The sequence below is a fragment of the Salvelinus sp. IW2-2015 genome, unplaced genomic scaffold, assembly GCF_002910315.2.
Source record: "Salvelinus sp. IW2-2015 unplaced genomic scaffold, ASM291031v2 Un_scaffold7178, whole genome shotgun sequence".
Lineage (NCBI taxonomy): Eukaryota > Metazoa > Chordata > Actinopteri > Salmoniformes > Salmonidae > Salvelinus > Salvelinus sp. IW2-2015.
The window spans coordinates 1-9,650 of NW_019948438.1; the positions used below are offsets into that span (position 1 = coordinate 1).

Consider the following 9,650-nt stretch of genomic DNA (forward strand, 5'->3'; position numbering starts at 1 on the left):
GCCTAGGGCCTGGTGAAAAGTATTGTAAAGGGAATAGGGTGCATTGGGAGAAGCATCCACATGTGCTGATGTGTTTCAGACTGTCCCGTCCTATTTAGATACCTGTCTCTTACCACACGTGTTGATGGTGTTTCAGACTGTCCTTCCTATTCAGATATACCTGTCTCCTTACACATGTGCGATGTGTTGTCAGACTGTCCATTCCTATTTAGATACCTGTACTCTTACACATGTGCTGATGTGTTTCAGACGTCCTTCTATTCAGGATACCTGTCTTCTTACCACAGGTGTATGAAAATGTTGCTTTTGTTCTGCAGTCATCAACATGCATGCACTGACTTCCCTTCACAGTCCTTGTCATCACGAGGGGTTTTTATGGAATGACGTCCTTCTCATCACGATCAGGGTTGTTTTTGATGCAATGACGTCCTTCTTCATCACGAGGTCCCATTTGTGTGTGTTTTGATGGAATGACGTCCTTCTCATCAACGAGGTGTTTTTTGAATGGAATGACGTCCTTCTCATTCACGAGGTTGTGTTTTGATGGAATGACGTCCTTCTCATCATTAGGTGTGTTTTTATGGAATGACGTCCTTCTCATCACGATGCTGTTTTTGAGATGGAATGACGTCCTTCTCATCACCAAGGTTGTTTCTAATGTCATTTTCCTAGTAAAGGTTGTGACTACGTAGGTGTGTTACCCGATCCTATTTTCTTTGTGTGTAACAGTCAGTTTAGCTCTTACGAAAAGTTCGGCTTAGTTACCGGACCCAATGTGATCTGTTGGACAAAAAGTGAGTCTGTGATAGAGTTCCAATATTTGCAACCCTTTGTGATGCAGGATAGTATGTTGAGGGTTTTAAATCAATAATCCTCTTATCTTTTCGAGCTCATTAATTTATAGAATGTTCATATGTGACCCAATTCAAAGAAGCTAGGCACTAGTTCACTGCTTGTTTGCAGAAAGCCTTAAAAAAAAAACAAACTTGTATTGCCGATCGTGCAAATACGAGCCCGTCGGTTTAGCCACGGAAAAGGTCAGGAACCTTCCGCTAGCCATGATTGGCTGAAGATAATGGCTGTGCGCGATATGCGAGAGATGAGTTCGGTTGCGTCTGCCATGTAGCTCGCTCTGTCTATAATTGAGAACCTGCTCAGTATGTGCACGATACTGAGCAAATGTTTATAAAAAAAGATATAACGTTAGCAATGGACTGCTCTCAACAACATTGCTGCCTTGAATTCAGCAGACGCTATAGACAAAGCAATCAGGGGGAAAGTTGTGATGGACTACTACTACTGGCTCAGTGTGAACTGCAGTCACATCGAATAATAGTCATTGACTCAAAGCAGCCATTCAAACGTGCTTGTTAGGGAGGTGTTTTTAGGAACGTTGGAATGGTTTTAGGTCGGCTTTCCTCAATGAGGTTTTGGTTCCAGATGATGCACCGCCTGCATGATAAGAGCCACCAGCACCGGGGAATCCCAGTCATGCCTTCAGACATACCACCAGCACCGGGAATCCACCAGTCATCCTTCAGAGATACCACCAGCACCGGCGGAATCCACAGTCATGCCTTCAGCATACCACCAGCCACCGGGGAATCCACCAGTCATTGCCTTCAGGCATACCACCAGCACCGGGGACCACCAGCCATGCCTTCAGGCATACCACCAGCACCGGGGACCACCAGCCATGCCTTCGGGCATACCACCAGCACCGGGGAATCCACCAGCCATGCCTTCAGGCATACCACCAGCACCGGGGAATACACCAGTCATGCCTTCAGGCATACCACCAGCACCGTGTACCACCAGTCATGCCTTCAGGCATACCATCAGCACCGGGGAATACACCAGTCATGCCTTTGGGCATACCACCAGCACCCTGGTAGAACTTGGTGATGATTGGGTTGGACACAATGTATAAATTGATGGTTCAGATTACAGGATGCCATATTTTACCATATTCTGTTATAGTTAAAGGGTTCAGATTCAGACCTGTGGACCATACTTTTTTAATGGTTAGCTCAGAATAAGACCTTTCCAATAGTTGTTGATACATTTTTTATTTATTAACTTTTACTTATTGAGGTTAGCCCAAATGAGACCAGGGTCTCATTCCCAATGATGCCCTGAATACAAACATTTTCTCCCAAACAGGGCGGGAAACAGTAGGCCGGCGTCGTCCGGGTGAGGTGAGGGTTTGGCTGGGGGGCTTTACTTGGCTCATCACGCTCTAGCGACTCCTTTTTGGCGGGTCGTGCGCCTACAGGCTGACCCCGGTCGTCAGTTGAATAATGTTTCCTCCGACACGTTGGTGCGGCTGGCTTCCGGGTTAAGCGGGCGGATGTTAAGAAGTGCGGTTTGGTGCGTCATGTTTCAGAGGACGCATGACTCGACCTTCGCCTCCCGAGCCCATTGGGGAGGTGCAGCGATGAGACAAGATCGTAGTTGTGGAGAAAAAAGGGGTAAAATACAATCTTCATTGAAATAATTCAACAGCAGAGTCCTAACCTGCACTAGAGGCTCCAGAGAAACAAGATGCAAGGAATGTTGTAGGTTATTCCAACAATGGGGCAATAAAACTAAAGGACGATTTACCTAAATTGGTGGAGACCAGAGGGACCTCAAGAGTTAACTAATCTTACGAGCTCTGGATATATATATTTACACTCTTTATCATAACACTTAGTACATCATAGACATCAAATGGGGAAATGAAGATACAGTCTGTGAGTCTGTTAGTGCATCGTTCTCTACAAGGTCATGTGACTAGAGGACTATAGTAGAATGATATGCATTTTCAGAGATGATCATTTCTAATAATTGTCCAGCTGAAGCTAAATGGTTATTGTTAGGATTTATGTTTATGCACTATAGCCTGTTAGCATATTCAATCAATCAATCAATTTTATTTTATATAGCCCTTCGTACATCAGCTAATATCTCGAAGTGCTGTACAGACACCCGAGCCTAAACCCCAAACAGCTAGTAATGCATATTGTTTGAAGATGAATATTGTTTTGTTACACACACACACAACAATACAGATGGGTTTTGTGTAGGTGTGTAATGACTGATCAACACAGGCCATAAAAGCTGTGTCAATCTGGAGAGGAGAGGGGTGCATCTTCTAGGCCAATCAGAGGTTAGGCACTGACCAGTACCATATTAGGAATTGTTGTGAGTGAAGAATCAAGGGGGAGACACAAGACGGAGCTAATTCTACCCAGCAACCAATGTGGACAAAGGAAAGCGCCAAGGGGCTTGGACAAGTCCGGGTGCCACCAAAGGCGGAGCAAGAGTTAAACCGTGCTTCAGCCTCTACATATGATAGGCCAACTGGACGAGTTGGAACTAAAGCTGTCATAGTATAAGAACTGCTATTTGAGTACATTCCACAGTTCCCTGCTTTACCTGCGTGGTGATACAGTGAACCGTATATACAAAAATTGATTTACACATTTATCGTTTGAGTTTAATAAAATACTTAAAATATATTCGGTGACTCTGAATCCAATTTTGTCCTGATGCCAGATTTGAACTGACGCAAATCTCTTTCATTATTAAAGTACCACACATGTAAATGTTTCTAGTATGGACCAGAGGCTGTGAAACCCTGCTGGACAACAAGGGACAGTCAGGAAGGGGTGGAGTTGTTTAAAATGTTTACCACTTTACAGAAGTTACATATATAGCAGTATGTTATAGAGATCAGTCCTTCAGGAGCCCAGATCATTTATTTATAATCCCATCATGGATGGTTTGGTAGTTGGGTTCCCAAGGGACCTATAGGCCAACATACCTGACCTGAGTTGAAATATAAACAAAAAGAGTTGCCTTGTATGTGTATGTATCTGGTAATGTGTATGTATCTGGTAATGTGTATGTATCTGGTAATGTGTATGTATCTGGTAATGTATATGTATCTGGTAATGTGTATGTATCTGGTAATGTGTATGTATCTGGTAATGTGTATGTATCTGGTAATGTGTATGTATCTTCCAAATCTTGGCATGTTCTCAAACCATTACTGTCCATGATATCGGCATGGTTACGGATTCCACATTTGGACCATTGGGGAGATGCAAATGTCCGCCCTCCAGATAACAAGGCGTTAGTGTGAAATAAAACCCAACATCTGATCTGAGGCTTTTGAACATTCTTTGTTCTTAATCATTGTTGGGGAACAATTGGATCCAGATCAGATGTTGGGTACTATATTTATTGAATAGTACATGAATCCTATCAATTAAAATGTCCAATTTGGGTGCAATAAATTAGCTTAATTTCTCAGAGATCAAATTATATTTATATTATATAACACAATAATTAATCTTAATTTCAAAACAATGTGAGATGGTGAATGTGGAAATTTTATTCCTTCTGGTCTTCTGAGTTGGAACTATCTGAGGTGAAATAGGTGTGCACACAGTCAACACCTTTAAAAACGGCGAACACAGCCCCTGTTCCAATGGACACTGGATCGTACATGGCTCCCAACCCCAATACAGCCGAACCAAAAAGTGCTGACCACTTGCAGTTATTCAATTTCTCTTCTCTTCTTATTCTTTCTTCCTCTTCCTGTCTCCTCTCTCTCTCTCTTCACCTTTTCCTGTCTCTTCCTCTCCTCCTCCTCTTCGATCTTCCTCTGGGCCTCCTGGTACATCTCATTGGTGTAGTGTTTTCCTCCATTCTTCTCCACCATCTCCTCTATCTTCTTCAGCAGCTCTGGGACCTGAGTGTTGTGTTTTCTCTTGTCATTGTTTAGGGAGTGATATCTGCCCCCACAGATATTGATGAGTTTCTGTAGATCTTTGCTCTCAGCCAGAAACTCCTCCACTGATTTTCCCTTCAGTTGATCTTCATGTGTGAACAGCACGATGGTGTAGATTGAGGCTTCTTCTCCAAAGTTCTCCTGGATCCACTTCACAGTGTTCCTCTCATCCTCTGTGAACCTCCCCAGTCTGATCACCAGCAGGAAGGCGTGGGGTCCTGGGACTGACTGTTCTATACACCTGACTAATTCACTTTTCATCTCTTCTTTAGACATTGTTGTGTCATAGAGCCCCGGGGTGTCGATGACATCAATCTTCCTCCCATTCACCACTCCACTCTGTTTCTCACATTTTTTCAGTTACAGACACAAAGGAGGCTTCTTCTTCAAAAGGCACTCCCTCCAGGATGGTGTTTCCTGTTGCACTCTTCCCTGCTCCAGTCTTCCCCAGCAGAAACTATCCCAGGTTAGAGGGCTGCCCTGAAACTGTGGAAACAGACAAAGAAATATTGATTTTGTAATAATATTTTAAGATAAATGCACAACGCAGAGGACTAAAGGTCAAGAGGACTAAAGTCAAGAGGACTAAAGCAAGAGGACTGAAATCAAGAGGACTAAAAGTCGATAGAGAACTAACGATCAATGGAAATAGTGTTTTTCTGTAATAGCGAATAATTGATCAATGGGTCAGAGACATGGGAGGAATTTGTCTTGACATTGGAACTGAAATAGGCATTGGCCCAGTTTTATTGCAAGGAATTATAATTGGTCAACCACAGGCTAGGTTGCGTTATAAAACTACATCTGTCCCTTTGTTCTGTGGAAAGAATCACTGAAAGGAGAAATAACTGAGGACAGGGGAGAATGACATCTACCTCTCAGCATAACATCTATGATTTGTCCTCTTTGAATAAACCTATTTGTCTCCCCCTGATTTGCTTTGGGGTCTGTGTTATTGAAGAGTAACATCAACTGCTAACACTGATAGTGGGTGTCTTGATAAAAGGCTACTGAAAACCCTGTGTAAGTCCATGCATATTTAAATGTATAGTGTGTGTGTGTGTGTGTGTGTGTGTGTGTGTGTCTTTCCTGGTTAAGGGTTGACGAGACATTAACTGCTTCTCTTCTAGTCAAATAGTCAAATAACATTCAGCTATACACCCGTATAGACCCATAAGACATGCCACCAGAGTCTCTTCACAATCCCACAGTTCAAAATTAAACAAATAAATAAGATGAATCAACTTCTCATGGAATGGCAGGACATGTGAAGGGAACACCACACAAACAAACTTTTTATATTTTATTATTATAATAATATATATGATTATTTATTGTGTGACTGTCCTTGTCTATCAGTGTTTGTTACTTGTCATGTTTTGTGTTTTTTGTGGTCCCCAGGAAGAATTATGTGCTGCCTCTGGAAAAGACAATGGGATCCAAATAAACAAAACAAGTGTGTGTGTGTATGTTGTGTGTGTGTGTGTGTGTGTGTTGTGTGTGTGTGTGTGTGTGTACCTTGGCATTGACCAGTGAAGTCTTGCAGACAGTTCAACGGACACAGAAGTTCCTTCTCTTCCTCGTGCCATTACTACAACTGCAGCCAATCAAAAACATGGAAACAGATGATGACCTCATTACAAAATACAAGTACACATTTCTTGACTCATGCAGAGTGTTCGGCAAATGTCCTACTTTTATCTCAGCTACTTGACTTTCAAACAATAAAAACGATTAAACTATAAACTATAAAAGAGTAATGATATGTGGTATAACTGTTGATAAACAAAGTACATTCCTTAACAACATAGCCTACATCAGAGTGCAGTCTCCCTGCAGTCTCCCTACTCAAATAGGGCGTGTCAAATGGCATTCAAAACATGGCTACTATTCTACCGTTGCCTGGCTGCTACTGTTAAGACGAGATAAACCAGTTAGAGGTGCAAACTTAAACAATGTCTAAATCGGGAGGTGTCGGAACACAAAGGGTGTGTTCCTCTGCTCAGACGTTGCTGACGAATATGGTGAAAAATTGCAAGATTATGTTATAATACTTTTATTGCATCAAATAGTTGTTTTATGCAATAGAATAGAGTATTATTATAGCTATTGTGTGTTCTACTGAGGATGGCCTCTGGGAGATAACAATGACAGAGGAGATTTACAATGTCTTTTGGGTGATAAAACCTAATGAGCATTCATGAGCATGAGTTAATGTTTCTGTTCTATACTGTACCAGGGAGACATGGCTCCTGTATGGAGTTGGGGGGGCAGACACTGGTCTCTACACAATGAAAACTGTTGACACAGCAGATACTGTCTGCTATGAATTCTAGGTGTCTTTCATACAAATCTTAACCTTGTGACCCATTCTATAGATCATCTGAGCGTGAATCGTCGACCAGCCATCATTATCGTAGAGCACTAAATCGATTCACTTTATATGTGTGCGTTGTATTGACCTGCTCCCTTATTAATAAGTGATTAAATATTTAGTTTAAGTATAACTCTGACTTGTGTGATAAGTTTGTATCTCCACATTTGATAGTAAAGAAATGAACAACCACACGCCAGATCTTACAACGCCTGAATAGGTATTTTACATATCAGCTAATCCTATCATGTGTTTTTGCAATCTGTCAGTCAACCATTGGTTGATGAATGCAAAGTCTAAGCAGTGTGACCTTAGTCGGTACTGATAAAAACCTGCAGGTGTGTCCCTCACAGCAACAACCTGCTATAAGATGGGTGTTGACCCAAGATACAGTATACTGCACTATCTCTGCACTAAACAAGGTACAGTATACTGCACTATCTCTGCACTAAACAAGGTACAGTGTACTGCACTATCTCTGCACTAAACAAGGTACAGTATACTGCACTATCTCTGCACTAAACAAGGTACAGTATACTGCACTATCTCTGCACTAAACAAGCGTACAAGTATACTGCACCAATGTCTGAACTAAACAAGGTACAGTATAGCTGCACTACTCTACACTAAACAAGATGGAGTATACTGCACTATCTCTGCACTAACAAGGTACAGTATACTGCACTATCTCTGCACTAAACAAGGTACAGTATACTGGCACTATCTCTACACTAACAAGATAGAGTATATGCACTATCCTCTGCACTAAACAAGGTACAGTATCTGCACATCTGCCCTAACAAGGTACAGTATACGACTATCTCTGCACTAAAAAAGGTACAGTATACTGACCTATCCCTGCACTAACCAAGGTACAGTATACGCATATCTCTGCACTAACAAGGTACAGTATACTGCACTATCTCTCACTAAACAAGTACAGTATACTGCACTATCTCTGCACTAAACAAGGTACAGTATACTGCACTATCTCTGCACTAACAAAGATACAGTATACTGCACTATCTATATCCTGCCACTAAACAAGGTAAATGTTTCAGGTAAAAGTCTAACCATGTTTCTCCTTTCACTGTTGTACAATATTAAAATGTGTATAAATACAAACATACTGTAATCACATTATTATGTACACAAATATTAACAGACCTGGTATCAATAAAAGGTCTACTTAATATTGTGCTACAGTTATTCAAATATTTAAAGTAGATTATTGTACAACATTTAATTAGTAAGATAGTTAAGTTGAATACTCACTTTAAGTGTGGTTGCACAGATCTGTATATTGTTGTCTGCTGTTGTCACAGAGAGCTGAAGCAGTGGTCCTGCTGGTTTTGCATAGCCAGGTGCCCCAGGTGGGTGGAGATTTTCCTTAAGGACCAATGGAATGGTCTAAAACTCATGCAAAACTAAAGCGCCCAATGTGCTGCACCTTACATTCTGTTAAGTTTCATTTTCCCAAAAACTAGTCATTTCTAGCCAATGAGAGAGTGTTGCTAGGTAAAACATGATTCTACTCAGGATAGGCAGAGTGTGAATTCTGATTGGGTGTAGCTTTTTAACCGTGGCTGCTTGCCGGAATCAGAAGATAGGCCACATCTTTGGGTAAGATGAAATGTGTTGGACACATTGGACACAAAAAAAGGTAAAACATTTAATTAGCAAATAAAACTGAATTTTAAAATGTAACTTTATAGTTGCCTAGTCTGGTCCCACATCTGTTTGTTCTCTTTCTTTTTTTTCTTTTTTACTATTCTTTTTATTTATTTTTATTAACAAATATCAACAAACAAAAGAGGAATAGTCACATGCAAACAAGCATACATACAAACTATTGACATAGCCAGGAATCCTAAACAAACAAATCACATTCATTGATAATACAACATGTTTTAATTGCCTTTTTGTTTTAATTTTAGTTAAAGTAGTGCCATATTATTTAAAATTAATTTATACATTGAAAAAAGTTAGGTTTTGAATTAGACCATTTGCATTTGTGAATATTAAATTGACCTAGTATTATTAGCAGTTTAATTAAATATACTACATCTTTATCTATGTCAGAATTTCCGAAATAAATCATTATATCAAAACCATTAAATAGTACAACCGGTCCAATTTGTTTTGTAACTAAATTCTGTATGTCAATCCCAAAAAATCGACTATAAATAGAGGCAAAAAACACATGCAAAATGGTCTCCTTCTCCATTCCACAGAAATCACAATTATAGTCAATATTCAGCTTGAATCTTTCCAAAACATGTTTCACAGGATAAATTCTATGTAACATTTTAAATNATGTCAGAATTTCTGAAATAAATAATTATATCAAAACCATTAAATAGTACAACCGGTCCAATTTGTTTTGTAACTAAATTCTGTATGTCAATCCCAAAAAATCGACTATAAATAGAGGCAAAAAACACATGCAAAATGGTCTCCTTCTCCATTCCACAGAAATCACATTTATAGTCAGTA

General features: G+C 40.3%; 1 pseudogene; it reads right to left on the reverse strand.

The window, feature by feature from the left end:
- Positions 1 to 3,917: 3,917 nt before the first annotated feature.
- On the reverse strand, positions 3,918 to 6,589 carry LOC112079190 (GTPase IMAP family member 7-like; annotated as a pseudogene).
- Between the last annotated feature and the right edge of the window lie 3,061 nt (positions 6,590 to 9,650).